The 16,848-nt window shown below is 37.5% G+C and overlaps 1 protein-coding gene across 1 annotated transcript in view; it reads right to left on the reverse strand.

The window, feature by feature from the left end:
- The window catches only part of TAOK1 (TAO kinase 1), a gene marked incomplete at its 3' end in the record, with an annotated part of 108,773 nt that extends 93,647 nt beyond the window's left edge, over positions 1–15,126 (reverse strand). The window contains exon 1 of the mRNA XM_079725405.1: positions 14,312–15,126. The remainder of the gene's footprint in view (positions 1–14,311) is intronic.
- Between the last annotated feature and the right edge of the window lie 1,722 nt (positions 15,127–16,848).

Raw genomic sequence — 16,848 nt, forward strand, 5'->3', positions numbered from 1 at the left:
TTAAAAAAATCTGTATATCAAAAAATTGAGTTGAACGCAAAAACTGAAACATCCAGAGCACACAAAATTAAGCGTTATTATTATTCCTTAAAGATAGAGATATCATCCAAATCACTGAGCAAATACCTAATCCACCAAAATATAAATGGCCAAAGGATATATATCAACATGCCATAAACAGGCAATACAAATGATTGGGAAGAGAAGTCAAAACTTGAAGAATAATGGGTATGGCCACGAGTTTTCTGATTCCATTTTCCTCCTTTATCTACCGTCTCTGACAGAGGAGTGTGGCCTCAGATACAAAACTATGTTCAGGGTGCTGATAAGAAAACAAAGAAATTCTCCCCCTGTGCAAAGGACCAGGAAAAGGGAACCCTGTGATCTGGAGATTGTGGGGGGAAATGCCTTCTTTTGGTTTCTTTTTTCTCTCCTCAGCCATAGAATTGCACTGCCCCAGCAACAGAAAAACCCGATGAGAAAACCAATCTCTCTGGCCAGAAAAACTGGGAAAACAGGCTCTCTGTCATCCAAAAAGTATTAGGGGAATTCCCATTATTTTTTTTCCTCCTCTCTTCTTTCCCCACTTCACTTAAGGGCAGCCCCTGTACAATGCAGAGAGACAGCTGAGAGAAACCTGTCTTTCTGGAACTGGGAAAAAGGCCACTGGAAACTGAAGAGTATGGGGGAAATCACGGAGAGGAGAGAGCTGGAAAAGAGGTCCCCTAATTCTGTGTATAAACCAATACAAATAATGATTTACGTTTGTGTAAAACAGACTCAAAGAGGTGCAGCAAAGGCTACGCTAAAGAGAACTAATCTATGATATAAACCACTGCCCAAGTCCCAGACTATCACTGAGAGGCACAATGCAGGGCAAATCCAAAGAGCACAACAAAGGCTTTGTAAACAGAACTGATATTAGAGCCACCACCCACAGAAAGTGAAACAACTTGCCATCTACACTGGTAGGTGTCTGCTAAAACAAACAAACAAATCAACACTCTCCAGAGGACAGTAACAGGATCAGAAATGACAATACTCAAAATGTCCAAGATAAAATCCAAAATTACTCTACATGCAAAAACAAATACACAAAACAGACACACACACACACACAACTGGAAAATGGGACAAATTATCAAGGGAAAAGAGGACCAACAGATGCTTATTTTGAGATGATGCATGTTGGAATTATCACATAAAGACTTTTTTTTTTTTTTTTTTTTTTGGCTGCATTGGGTCTTTGTTGCTGTGCTCAGGCTTTCTCTAGTTGCAGCGAATGGGGGTTACTCTTTGTTGCGGTGCACGGGCTTCTCGTTGTGGTGGCTTCTCTTGTTGTGCAGCCCAGGCTCTGGGTGCATGGGCTTCCGTAATTGTAGCACGTAGGCTCAGTAGTTGTGGTGCATGGCCTTTAGGGCGCACGGGCTTCAGTAGTTGTGGTGTGCGGGCTCAGTAGTTGTGGCTCGCGGGCTCTAGAGCACAGGCTCAGTAGTTGTGGCGCACAGGCTTAGTTGCTCTGCAGCATGTGGGATTTTCCCCACGGGCTCAAATCCACATCCCCTGCATTGGCAGGCGGATTCTTAACCACTGCGCCACCAGGGAAATCCCCACATAAAAACGTTAAAGTGGCTATTATAATCATAATAAATGAGGTGATGGTTAACACTCTTGAAACAACTGAAAAGACAAATTCTCAGCAGAGAAAGAGAAACTATAAAAAAAAGAACCTCATGGGAAATTCAGAACTGAAAAATACAGTATCAGAAATTTAAAAAAAAAAAAAATCAGGGCTTCCCTGGTGGCGCAGTGGTTGAGAGTCCGCCTGCCGATGCAGGGGACAAGGGTTCATGCCCCGGTCCGGGAAGATCCTACATGCCGCAGAGCGGCTGGGCCCGTGAGCCATGGCCGCTGAGCCTGCGTGTCCGGAGCCTGTGCTCCACAATGGGAGAGGCCACAACGGTGAGAGGCCCACGTACCACAAAAAAGAAAAAAAAAAAAAAAGATGACACAAATGAACCTATCTATGAAAACGAAACAGAATCAGGGACATAGAGAATAGACTGGTGGTTGCCAGGGGGAAGGTGGGTGGGAGAGGGTTGCACTGAGAGTTTTGGATTAGCATATGCAAACTGATACATATAGAATGGATAAACAAGGTCCTACTATATAGCACAGGGAACTATATTCAATATCCTGTGATAAACCATAATGGAAAAGAATATGAAAAAGAATGTATATGTATGTATAACTGAGTCACTTTGCTGTACAGCAGTAATTAACACAACATTGTAATTCAACTATACTTCAATAAAAAATGTTTTTAAATTAGCAAATCAAATCCAGAAATATATAAAAATGATACATCACAACTAAGTAGCATTTATCCCAGAAATGCAAGGCCGATTCAGCAGTCAAAAATTAACATAATTCTCCCATTCTAAACAGACTAAAGAAGAAAAAACACAGGATCATATCAACAGAGGCAGAAAAAGGATTTCACAAATTCAACATCCATTCATGGCAAATACTCTCAAAAAACTAGGAATAGAAGGGAACGGCATTAACCTGGTTAATGCTATCTACAAAAAACTACAACTAACATCATACTTAATGATTAAAGAAGGAAAGCTTTCCCCTAAAGATATAGGGAAAGCAAGGTAAGAATCTCCACTATAATCACTCCTATCCAACATCACACTAGAAGTTTTGTAAGTAAAGAAAAAGAAAGAAAAGGAATACATAACAGAAAGGAAGAAAAAAACCATCTCTAGTTGCAGACATTATTGTGTACACAAAAAAACCCCCAAGGAACATACAAAACAGCAAGGGAAGAAAATGGAATATTTAGATATAAGTCTAAAATATTTGAGTAGAATTTATATAGTAAGAACAATAAAACCCTGATGAAATAAATCAAACTTGACTAAATAGATGTACCATGTTCATGAACCGAATGATTCAATATTGTTATAAGGTCAATCCTCCCCAAACTGATTTTAAAATTCGACAATTCATAGATTCAAAACAATCTCAATCAAAATCCAACAGAATTTTTTTGTACATATCAAAAAACTGATTGTAAAATGTTCATAAAAAGGCAAAGAATCCAAATTAGTCAAGACAATTTTTTTAATGTGCAGCCCAGGCTCTGGGTGCATGGGCTTTTTTATTTATTTATTTATTTATTTATTTATTTTTGGCTGGGTTGGGTCTTCGTTGCTGCATGTGGGCCTCTCTCTAGTTGTGGTGAGCGGGGGCTACTCTTCGTTGTGGTGCACGGGCTTCTCATTGCGGTAGCTTCTCTTGTTGCGGAGCATGGGCTCTAGGTGTGCGGACTTCAGTAGTTGCGGCGTGTGGGCTCAGTAGTTATGGTTCTCGGGCTCTAGCGCACAGGCTCAACAGTTGTGGCGCACGGGCTTAGTTGCTCCGTGGCATGTGGGATCTTCCCAGACCAGGGATCAAACCTGCGTCCCCTGAAATGGCAGGCAGATGCTTAACCACTGCGCCACCAGGAAAGTCCCTGGTCAATTGATTTTTGACAAAGGTACAACAGAGAAAAAAGATAATCTTTTTTGAAAAATGGTGTCATAGCAACTGGACATCCATATGTATAAAAATGAACTCTGACTCATACCTCACACCTTACAGAAAAATTAAGTCCAAACATGGTTCATTTATCTCATTGTTAAAAAGTTAATGCTACAAAACGTTGAGAAGAAATCACAGGAGAAAATCTTTGTAACCTTAGGTTAGTTAAAGAGTTCTTAGATTTGACACCAAAAGTATAATCTATAAAAGTCAAAACTGATCATTTGGACTTCATCAAAATCAAAAACTTTTACTCTTGCAAAGGATACTTTTAAAAGAAAAGAATGAAGTCAAGCCAAAGACTGGGGAACATTATTTCAAGTCACATATCTCAAAATAGATAAAATATATAAATATACAAAGAACTCTCAAAACTCAATAATGGAGTACAGAGATGCATACTTGAATGATAAAACTATAAAGAAACTCCCAGATGTTATCACTATACAAGTCATGATAGTGGTTACTTTAGGGGAAAGGGGGAGTTGTGATTGGGAAGAGACACATGGAGGAAATTCTGGAATGGATGGCAAAGTTCTATTTCTTGCCTTAGATACGGGATTTCATTTGCAATAGTTCATTAAACAAATTCATTTGTTTTGTGAATTTTCTATATCTATGTTTGATTTTACTCCCCCAAAACTTAGCTACTGATAGCCTAGTGTTGAACAGAAGAAGCCTTACTGATAACATAAAGTCAATTAACACATACTTTGTATGTTATATATATTATATACTATATTCTTACAATGAAATAAGCTAGAGAAAAGGAAATGTTATTAAGAAAATCATGAGGAAGAGAAAATACATTGACAGTACATACATGTATCTACTGAAAAAAATCTGCATAGAAGTGGACCCATGCAGTTCAAGTCCATGTTGTTTGAGACTCAACTGTAGTTTTTGCAAAGAGGGCGATACAACAAAATCATATGGATTATTTTTAGTTAATTATGGCTGATATTTTGAAAAACATTCACAAATCTATAGCTTTCTTACATTCCAAATTTTCAACAATAATCATGTTTGATTTCTACAACCAGGAAAAAAGATTTAAAAATCCAACAACATTTGTGCATATTCTTTGGATTGTTAGAAGACAGAAGAGATGAACACAAAATGTATAAAAAGTGAGAATGCCAATAACGTTAGAAATCTCTGAAATATATCATTACACTGTTAAGCTAGAGTTAATAGTATCCATTGCATAACTGCTTCTTTTCTATACATCCTCAAATTTCCAAAAGTAAAGTACTTTATTATAAAAATCAGCACCATCCTGGTTGCCCTGTACCCATGCAGAACATTGCTATAATAGAGTCATCAATGTAAAACTGACAAAGGTACTTGATTTGAATCTTGCCCATTTTTATAAGCTGTCATGAAAAACTAGGAAAAGAAAACAGCACAGAGGAACTTTCACAGTAACCCTAATCATAAACTCCATAATTTCTGCTGAAAATGAATATTAGGTACATAAATACCCCAAGTACAGGGCTAATACAGCTTGATAAACTACAGATCAGGCTTAAAAGATATAAATATTTGTAAAAAGTTCTTAAAGGTACTGTGAGACTGCATATACAATCTTCTTTTAAAAAAAAACAAAAAACAGGCTATTAGGTTACATTTTAAAGATACCTAATCTGTCCTTCGGGGAAACTGTAACTCACCATATCCTTCCTACTAAAAGACAACAGTAAAAGACATTAACAATCCTATAAACAGCAAATGAGATCTAATTTGTTTCTGGTTCCACAAAAACAGACCAGAGAAGCATATCATTTATTAGGCTACTGAGGGCTGAATGTAAAAGATACATAATTTTTGTAGGTGATATCATTTTATTCAATCCTAAAACAAAGATCGCTAAGAAAGCTGATGAAACTAGAATAAAAACCCGATATACTTTAAAATCTCAGACCCAAAAGGATTTTCAGAATTAAGTAACTGCTCCACATTTGCAAACCACAGTCAAATAACTGACAATAACATCAGTCAAGCCACAGAAAGAAGAGGGGGGAAGGGTGCTGATAATCACAGCATATTCAGTATTACTTGAGGAATGCTCCTTGGAGGAACGGTGATGATGTCATAGTATTCCATCTTTTAAGAACCTTCAGATTTTCACAAAAAGGACATTGTTGGTCTTAAGCAACTGCTTCAATACCATAACGCCCTTCTCCCTACATGTTACTCAGAGGGTTCAGGCTTAAAAACCAGCCAACTTAGTCAAATGTTCGATTACTTTAGAGAAAGAAAAATTGTCTCTTTACACAGAATCGGCAGAGACAGATTACACTGTCTACTATGTCTTCCCTCAAAAGAAACACACATATACACAAATCACTTTACCAATAACTGAGAAATGTCATCAGTAAGATAAATTTGACAATACAGGAACTCACATCAGCCTTAATTGACAGAGAACTGATTTGATGCCTGGTGCTTCAACCTACTTATAAATATTATACATTATAATTACAAAAGTTTAAGGTTGCCAGAAATTAAGAGAGTACTTGGTTTCAAAAGGTCACATGCCTTTTCTCAAAATCACAGGGCAAATTAGTGGTGGGAAATACAGAATCAATTACCTGAACCACTGTTTACTACTTCAAACTGAAATGAAGAGAAAGGTGTTAAGCAAAAATAATATTATTAAAGAAGTCACTGGGCTGTTGGGTAGGAGAGAATGCATGGGGCAGTATTATGAATATTGTTTAATTCTGAGCATTGATAAAGATATGAAGATTCAATTTTTTTATAAAACAAGATATAGGTGTATAAGTAATATGTAACCATTTATATAAAAATAAGAAAATATATCTGTATACACACAGGTAATCTATGGAGGGATTCATCAGAAATAGGGGTGTTTAGGAGACTTTTTTTTTTCCTATGAATCCTTTCTACCTTTCAAGTTTTTATTCCCCATATGCATGTATTATTTTTCTTTTAATTTTAAAGAGAGATACAGGTAATATTCTTTTCAAGAAAGGCCTTACGGGGACCTCCCCGGTGGTCCAGTGGTAAAGAATCCACCTTGCAATGCAGGGGACACAGGTTCGATCCCTGGTCAGGGAACTAAGATTCCATATGCCACAGGGCAACTAAGCCTGAGCGCCACAACTACTGAGCTTGTGCACCTCAACCAGAGCCTGCATGCTGCAAACTACAGAGCCCACGTGCTCTGGAGTCCACACGCCACAACTACAGAGCTCACACGCCCTGGAGCCTGCGACAGAGAAGAGAAGAGGAAAAACAACTAGAGAAGAGAAAAAAACCCGCATGCCACAACGAAATATCCCAAGTGCCTCAAAAACAAACAAACAAACAAACCACGTGCAGCAACTAAGACCCGATGCAGCCAAAAATAAATAAAACAAATTTTTAAAATTTATTTAAAAAAAAAGTCCTTACTTACACAACCTTATTAGTTACTCCAATTAGCTTAACCATGTGAAACTTTTGTGCACCTTTCACATCTTACATGTAATAAGCACTTAAAATCTTTATAATTAAGATTAGGGAGGGACTTCCCTGGTGGTCCAGTAGCTAAGACTCTGTGCTCCCAATGCAGGGGGCCCAGGTTTGATCCCTGGTCAGGGAACTAGATCCCACATGCCTCAACTAAAGATTCCACATGCTGCAACTAAAGATCCCACTCGCAACTAAGACCTGGCAGAGCCAAATATATAAATAAATATTTTTTTTAAAAAGACATCACAATAAAAGAAAATTACAGACCAATATCCCTTATAAGTACAGATACAAAAATTTTCAACAAGATATACCATGAGCAAATGAGATTTATTCTAGGAACGCCAGGGTAGTATAACATATGAAAATAAATCAGTGTAACATACCATATTAATGAGATGAAAGAAAAAACAATCATCTCAACAGAAGTGGAAAAAGCATTTGACAAAATCCAACACCCTTTCATGATAAAAACACTCAACAAACTAGGAAAAGAATGGAATTTCCTCAACCCACAGGTATCATGATAGTTAATGGTGAAAGATTGAAAACTTTCCCCCTAAAATCAGGAACAAGAAAAGGATGTGGCTCTCAATACTTATATTCAACATTGTACAGGAAGTTCAAGTCAGGGCTTGACAAGAAAAAGAAATAAATGGCATCTAGACTGGAAAAGAAGTAAAATTATTTCTTTTCACAAATGACATTACCTTATACATAGAAAATCCTAAAGAATCCACAAAAAACTATTAGAACAAATGAGTTCAGCAAAGTTTCAGGATATATCAATACACAAATATCAGCTGTACTTCTATACGCTAGCAGTGAATATTCTGAAATTAACAATTCCATTTACAATGTCACTAAAATAAAACAAATATTAATAATAATATATTTTAAAAGTACTTAGGAATAAATTTAACCAAAGTGCAAGACTTAGAAAATGACAAAACATTGTTGAAAGAAATTAAAGACCTAAATAAATGGAACAACATCATGTGTTCATGGATTGGAACACATAAAATGGTAATACCACCTAAAATAATATATTCAAAGTAATCCCTAACCGTTTCCAGGCTGTCATTTTTCAGAAATGAACAAGTTCTTTCTAATATTCATGTGTAACTGCAAGTGACACAGAATAACCAAAACAATCTTTAAAAATTTAGAACAAAATTGGAAGACTCACCCTGCCCAATTTCAAAGCATACTACAAAGCTACAGTAATCAAGACAGCGTGGAACTGGCATAAGGATAGGCATATATACCAACAGAAAAGAACTGAGAATCCATATTTACAGTCAAATGTATGGGACAATAAACCCATACATATATTTTCAGCAAAGGTGTCAAGACCATTCAGTGGGAAAATAAGTCTTTTCAACACAAGTTGGTGAGATAACTGGATATCCACATGCAAAAGAGAATGAATTTGGACCTCTTCTTCACACCATATATAAAATTTAAATCCAAATGGACCAAAAAGGCAAAAGCTAAAACGATAAAACCCTTAAAAGGAAACATGGGTGACAACCTGCAAGACCCTGGATTAGGCAACAGTTTTTCAGATATAATTCCAAATGCACACACAAAGAAAAAATATATAAAATGGACTTCATCAAAATTTAAAAACTTTTGTGCATCAATGGACACCAGTCAAGAAGGTAAAAAGACAACCCACAGAATGGGGGAAAATATTTGCAAGCAATATATTTGATAAGGGTCTAGTACCCAGAACATATAAATAACTCTTGGGACTTCGCTGGTGGCACAGTGGTTAAGATTCCGCACTCCCAATGCAGGGGGCCCGGGTTCAATCCCTGGTCAGGGAACTAGATCCCACATGCACACCGCAACTAAGAGTTTGCATGCCACAAATAAGGAGGCTGTGTGTCTCAACTAAGGAATCCACATGCCACAACTAAGACCCAGCGCAACCAAATAAATAAATAAATATTTTTAAAAAGAACTGTTAACTGGGTTAATCCAATTAAATAACCCAATTAAAAATGGGCAAAGGATTTGAACAGACATTTCTCCAAAGAAGATACACAAATGGTCAATAAACACATGAAAAAATTCTCAACATCATTAATTACAAATCAAAACTACAATGAAATACCATACCACACCCACTAGAATGGCTATAATCAAAGAGGCAGAAAATAACAAGTGTTGTGGAGGATGTGAAGAAATTGGAACCTTCACACATTGCTGATAGGAATGCTAAATGGTACAGCCACTGTGGAAAAGTTTGGCAGTTCATAAAGCCAAACACAGAATTACCATACGACCCCGCAATTCCACTCAGCAAATCCATCCTGCATTTCCCACCCAGGATAATGGCATGGCTATTCCTTGTGTCTCCGAGGTCAGAAAACTAGATGTGACCTAAAAGAAACAAAATTGAGTTGTTTGTACTGAGGTGGATGGACCTAGACTCTGTCATATGGAGTGAAGTGGGTCAGAGGGAGGACAGATACCGTATGCTGACACATATATATGAAATCTAAAAAAAAAAAAAAAAAAAAAATGGTTATGAAGAACCTAGGGGAAGGACAGGAATAGAGACTCAGATGTGGAGAGTGGACTTGAGGACACAGGGAGGGGGAGGGGTGGGCTGGGACAAAGTGAGGAGTGGCATGGACTTGTGTATACTGCCAGATGTAGAATGGATGGCTGCTGGGAGGCAGCCGCATGGCACAGGGAGATCGGCTTGGTGCTTTGTGACCACCTAGAGGGGTGGGATGGGGAGGGTGGAAGGGAGACGTAGGAGGGAGGAGATATGGGGATGTGTGTATGTGCACAGTTAATTCACTTTGTTGTAAGGCAGAAACTGGCACACCATTGTAAAGCAATTACACTCCAATAAAGATGTTTAAAAAAAAAAACCAAAAAACTAGATGTGACCTTTTAATTTTTTTCCCTTCCTCTTTTTCTCCTCTAATGTCAAGCTAATAAATTGGTAAACCCAACAGACTTGAATCTCCTCTATTCACTGTGGGTAGCCTAGTTCAGGCCTTAATCATATCTCACCTAGACTAATGCAATACCTCCTATCTAGACTGTTTGTAGTTTCATTCTCTCCAATTCATCTTTCTTATTGTTTCTCTAATTTTTTCATTAATATATAGAAGCACAAACTAAGGCAGGAAATTCTTTTTTTTGGCCATGCTGGGCGGCATGTGGGATCTTAGCTGCCTGACCAGGGATCAAACCCATGCCCCCTTGCAGTGGAAGTGCAGATTCCTAACCACTGGACCACTAGGGTATTCCCAGGAAATTCTGAAGTCACAAAATCATTGCTCACTTTTTTATTAAATTCAAATAATACCATAACACTTACAGAATAAAGTTCAAACGGTATATAAGGCATTCAAGAACTCCACAATCTGGCCGAATCCTTCCTTTCCAGTCTTTTCTCTTAGGGTATCTATCCCTTAATCATAGCAATGTCCAGCAAAAGCAGTCCTATTGAGCTCCTGTAATCAAGCCCTGCTGGCCTTCAAAGCCAAACGCTCTGGGGGCTCCTCCTCCCGATGCCGGACGCCTAGGCTTGGGAGCCTGACTTGAGGCTTAGAGCTCTCGCTCCTATGGGAGAACTTCTGAAATATAATTATTCTCCAGTTTGTGGGTCGCCCAATCAGGTGGTATGGGATTTGATTATATCGCAAGTGCACCCCTCCTACCAGCTGTCTCACTGTGGTTTCTTCTTAATATCTTTGGATGTAGAATACCTTTTTGGTAGGTTCCGGTCTTTTTTATTGATGGTTTGTTCAGCAGTTAGTTGTGATTTTGGTGTGCTCGTGAAAGGTGAGCTCAAGGTCCTTCTACTCCACCGTCTTGTCTCTCACCTCTACATATTACCCAGCTTAATTGCTTGAATTACACTGAGCACGTACTCTAAGACAAAATTTTTCTCTAAGTTAAAATTTAAATTTAAATCTGTGATTACTTTCCCAAGATCAAATCTACCATTAAATTGTTTTGCTTACAAATACAGTCATGTCCCAAGGAACTATACTAATGTAAAATCTATATAATAGAATTTGCATAATTAATTTTGCAAAGGAAGGAATGGTGACTCAAATACTGTATCCTACTTTGTACAGTCAGTTCTGCTATAACATTTATTCTGAAAACAATTGTAGTACAACGTGAATTATGCATTTACTTATGTGCAATTTCATCCCTGAGAAACACTAGATGAGTGCAGCAAACTGCACCCAGCTGAACCAAGTCTATTAACTGTGTTTTTTTATTTTCTGTATTTTCAATGTTCTGGTCCTCTCAGGGCCAGTCAATTCTTAGAGACAGCAAGCAACTAATCTGAGATCATATCTTTCAAATGTAAACCAATCAATCCAAAATCCATACTTCCAACTACCTCCTTTACCTAGCTCTTACACTCCAGGCGAGTATTTTCCTGCCCTAATCACTCCAGGGCCAGGTACCAGACCCTTAGGACAGCCCCTATAGCTCAGAGACCACTGAATTATTAAAAGTAGCCAATCCTAAAACTGCTTAACCTGCCTCGCCCACTTCCTCCCACAGAAACCACAATAAAGGCTCTTCCCATATTTTCCTCCTGCTCCCTCTGCCTCCTGACCAACCTGGTGCTTCCCTGTGTGGCCCTAGATGGCTTGGTGTCCCACCTCCTCTTGGGAACTGAAACAAACTATCTTTTCAATGACAGTCATCTTCTGAACTGTTGGTCTCATCATACCTGAAAAATAGTAAAACCTACATTTTAAAACACCAAGCCATATAAGAATACACAAAACACACACACACACACCTTAAACATATATTAGCTACCTTAGTTCACTGCATGTGTTATGCATGCCCAACCACATCTGGTGTTAAAATTTTCTATCTGATTTTAGATAACCCGTCTTTCATCACTTCACAATAACTCCCACTAAATCAACTTCCACAACAAACTTAAGGTCTCTTTCAGTAAGTTCTGTATTTCTTGTAATATTTATATATTTATTAATCATTTAACATGTGTAAAACTATGCTGTTTTTATTAGGTTCCTATCTTTTTTTATGTGACACTAAAGTTTTTGACTGTTGTGCTCCTAACCCCATTTTTCCCATAAGCCCTGTAGTTTTCACTACATAATTTAGCATAACATGGTGATTTTTTAGGAACACACATGTTGTGTTATAGCAGAACTGACCATACTTGTATCTGAGGTTCAGTATTATTTTCTAAGAGATATAATGACTCTGTAAATTGTATTTTCTTTCTAATAATATTGCAAATTCCTTAATCATAAGATACCAATTATATAGTTCTCTGGGATATATCAATAAATATTAATTTGCTACTTAACCCAAATAACTGTTCTAAATACCTTCTAATAGGGTTCACTGAGGTATAATTTACATTCAGTAAGATCCACCCATTTTAAAGGTACAGTTCTGATATCAGTCTTGATATCACCACCACAATCAACAATATTTCCATCACCCCCAAAAAGTTCCCAATACCCTTGATCCAATTTTTGTCATTATAGTTTTGTCTTTTCTAGAACTTCTTATAAATGGAATCATACAGCCTTTGGTGGCTGGCTTTTTTCATTTAGTATAATGCCTTTCAGATTCATTGACGTTATTGTTGAGTAGCATTCAAGTGTATGGATATAATACAATTTGTTTATCCATTCTTCAGTTGATGTTCACTTGAGTTTTTCCATTTTCTGGGTAATATGAATAAAGCGATTATGAACATTATTTGTATGTGTCTTTGTTAGCACATGTGTTTGCATTTATCTTAGGTAAATTCCTAGGATAGGGATTGCTGGTAAACATACATTTAACTTTCTAAGTACGAACTGGCCACAACATTTTGCTTTCCCACCAGCAATATATGTTGTTAACATCCTCACCAACACTTGGAGTTTGTTGGTCAGTCTCTTTTCATTTTAAGCTGAACTAAATAAACATTCTTTACTTTTCCATATAACTAATCTGATAAACTACTGAAATTAATTAGATGTCAAAGACTGCTAAAATGTCATCAAAGATACAAAAATTAATCAACCTACAATAATTTAAAACTTAACCCTACTCCAAGGTTACAGAAATAGAATTTGGAACTGAAAGAAACCATGGAAGTAAAGCCTATACTTTTAGCTGAGGAAACAAAGACAAGAAGTAAAATTACTCAGACAATAATAACAGTAGGGACTTCCCTGGTGCTCCAGTGGTTAAGACTCTGTGCTCCTGATGCAGGGGGCCCAGGTTTGATCCCTTGTCAGGGAACCAGATCCCGCATGCCACAACTAAAGAGCCTGCATGCTGCAATGAAGATCCCGTGTGCCGCAACTAAGACCCGGCAAAGCCAAATAAATAAATAAATATTTTTAAAAAGAATGTATGAGAAATAAGAATGTATACTGATTCACATTTCTGGAAAGCAATGCAGGACAAGGTATCAAGAACCTGCAACGAAGACCCAACATAGCACACACACGCAAAAAAAGAACCTTAAAAATATTCATGCCCTTTGACTCAATTCTACCTCTGGGAATTAAAGAAATAATCATAACAAATATGTTAATAACACCATTTAATGATCTAAAGGTCTATCACTAGAGAGGTGACTAAATGAATCCATTTGATGAACTTCTTTAAAGCCATTAAAAATTTTTCATTTTCCAAGAATATTAATGGCATGGGGATGTTGCCACAATAAAAGCTTTAATAACAGGTTGACAATATTGTATAAATGCAATTTTGAAAAAAAATAAGTAATGTGCCTTAAGCACATTATTGTGCCTTAAGCACTATACTAAGTATATTACATCCATTATTTAATTTATTCTCTTAAAGGCACTAAGTAGCTCCTAAGTAGAGATGTTATGAAAATTAAGATTTTACATATAATATACTTAGCAAAGTACCTGGCACAAAGCAAACAATAATGTTTACTATCCCCACATTAAAGATGTGAAACTCAAGATTCAGAGAAATGAAGTGATTTGCTAAAATCACACAGCTAATAAGTGGTAGAACAGAAATCTGAACTCAGGAGGTTTAATTCTAGAATCCCCATTCTTAACTACTACCCTATATACTGCCTACACATTAAAGATACAGAGAAGCAACAGTAAAGGAAAAATACCCAAACAGTGATATTTCTAGGTGGTAAAAAATCAGGTTTTTATCTTCCAAATGGTCTACATCTATACACTAATTACTTTTTTTAAAAATAAATTTATTTATTTACTTTTGGCTGTGTTGGGTCTTTGTTACTGTGCACAGGCTTTCTCTAGTTGTGGCGAGCAGGGGCTACTCTTCATTGCGATGTGCCGGCTTCTCATTGCAGTGGCTTCTCTTGTTGAGGACCACGGGCTCTAGGTGCCCGGGCTTCAGTAGTTGTGGTACGCGGGCTTCAGTAGTTGTGGCGCGCAGGCTCAGTAGTTGTGGCACACGGGCTTAGTTGCTCCACAGCATGTGGGATCTTCCCAGACCAGGGCTCAAACCCGTGTCCCCTGCATTGGCAGGCGGATTCTTAACCACTGCGCCACCAGGGAAGTCCCTATACATGAATTACTTTTAAAACTACTTTTTTTCCAGAGAATTTTAAAATATCAGAAACACAAACGCCAATATTACAATACCTAGAAGTTTAAAAATCTGCAACAAAAGCTTAGTCTTGTTAGTTCAGTATCACAATAATTTCAAGAGCGGCAATATATTTTCTTTTTTTTTTTTTTTTTTTTTTTGTGGTACACGGGCCTCTCACTGTTGTGGCCTCTCCCGTTGCGGAGCACAGGCTCCGCACGCGCAGGCTCAGCGGCCATGGCTCACGGGCCCGGCCGCTCAGCGGCATGTGGGATCTTCCCAGACCGGGGCTTGAACCCGTGTCCCCTGCATCGGCAGGCAGGCTCTCAACCACTGCGCCACCAGGGAAGCCCGGCAATATATTTTCTGATAAAGAGGAACCACTGATCTAAGCTCAACAATAAAAATCTAACAACTTGAGAATAGTTTTTAACTTATTTAAGAACTATTCATCAGACCTCATTTGTTTTCCAAGAAAATTTTAAAATAATTAAAATACCCAATATGCCCAAATATATAAAGCAAAACTGTGGTGATTTATCAGCTCATCAAATGTGATGGGGAAATAAAGAAAAAACACTTCTCTTCCGGTACAGCTCTTCCCATTGCAGATCTACAGTAATTTGGGTAATTGTAGTTTAGATAAGCCAGGAATAGTTCCTTTGTTACCAAAAGGAAGGAAATATTTAACTTCAATATTCAAAACAGATTACTTTTAAATTGTTACTTTAGAGTTAGATTAGCCCTTTGTGCCTTCTTGTCACTAGTCTTTCTCCAGGATCTATTCTTGGTTCTGTCATTCTCCAAAGGAGAACTGTCCTGATATACTTGCCTTGTGGCTTTCTAGACTGCAGAATCTTTTCACATTCTTTTATTAGCTTTAATGATTAAGAGTCAAACTCTATTTACTTTCTTTCTTATTACCAGTAACTCAAGAGATTACAACTGTGATGAAGCCCTGAAAAAGTTATGTTATTAGGAACAAAAGAATGAGCAAGCTTATGTAGTACATAGATAGTTCAAAGGTACTATTAACACCATGTGCTTGACATCTCCACTTGAATATCTCAAAGACACTTCTAACTCAACATAATCTAATCTCTCAAACCAATCTTCTTTCTGTGTGTCATATATAAAATAAAATGAACCAATCTAATGTATCCAACTGGGCAATTCAGAAACCTAAGAGTTATTTTTTGACACTTCCCTTTCCTTCACTCATAACCCAATCCATCACCATGTCTTGTAGTTTTGTCCTTTTACATCTTTCTTAAATCGGTCCACTCTCCTCCATCTCCACAATCACCTACTTATTCTATCCAGGCTATTACTTTACCTTACCCGGGCTACTTATTATAACAAACTCCTAAAGGGTGCCACTGCATCCACTCTCGGCCCCCCTCCAATTCATTTCATTTCATCTACTACAACCAGAATGACCTTTCAAAACGCAAATCTGATTATGCCATTCCCTCTCTTAAAGTTGTCGATGCCTTTACACTTTACTTTGGTTGAAACAAAAATCCTTAACACGACATTTAAGAAACTGAATGGTCTGACACTACCTACCTCTTTAGCGTCATCTCCTTCCAACTTCCTGTGCTCTGACGACATAAGCCTCTCAGTTTATCACTATGCTCCTCTTTCTACAGAGCTCTGAACATACAGTGACTAAAAACACAGGTTCTGAAATCATATTATTTAAGTCCCCAAACTGGATCTGCCAACATACTTACTGTTGGCAGTTAACTTGCTGGGCAAGTAACAATCTCTCTGACCTCAGCTTTCCCATCTCTAAAATAGGGGAAATGATAATACCTATGTCATGGGGATCTTGTGAGGGCTGAATGAAATATGTGTAGAAAACACAGTGCTCAAAATTATTAAGTACACTTCATGCCAAACTCCTCTCCATTTCAATTTCTGGTTGTCATCTCCACTGGGAAACTTTTCCCAACCCAGTTCTTCTTCCAGGCAAAATTAATTGGTTTTCTCTGTGTGTGATACTTCCATTAAATTTGCTTATACTCAATTAGCACTTACATCATCTCACTGTACTGAATTATTTGTTTACATATCTATCTCACCTAACCACTAGGTGAGTTCCTTAAAGGAAGAAGCTACCTTATTTATCTTTGAATCTTACGTATCTAAAAGTGTCTCTCATAGGACTTCCCTGGTGGTGCAGTGGTTAAGAAT

This window comes from Hyperoodon ampullatus, assembly GCF_949752795.1.
Source record: "Hyperoodon ampullatus genome assembly, chromosome: 19".
NCBI lineage: Eukaryota > Metazoa > Chordata > Mammalia > Artiodactyla > Ziphiidae > Hyperoodon > Hyperoodon ampullatus.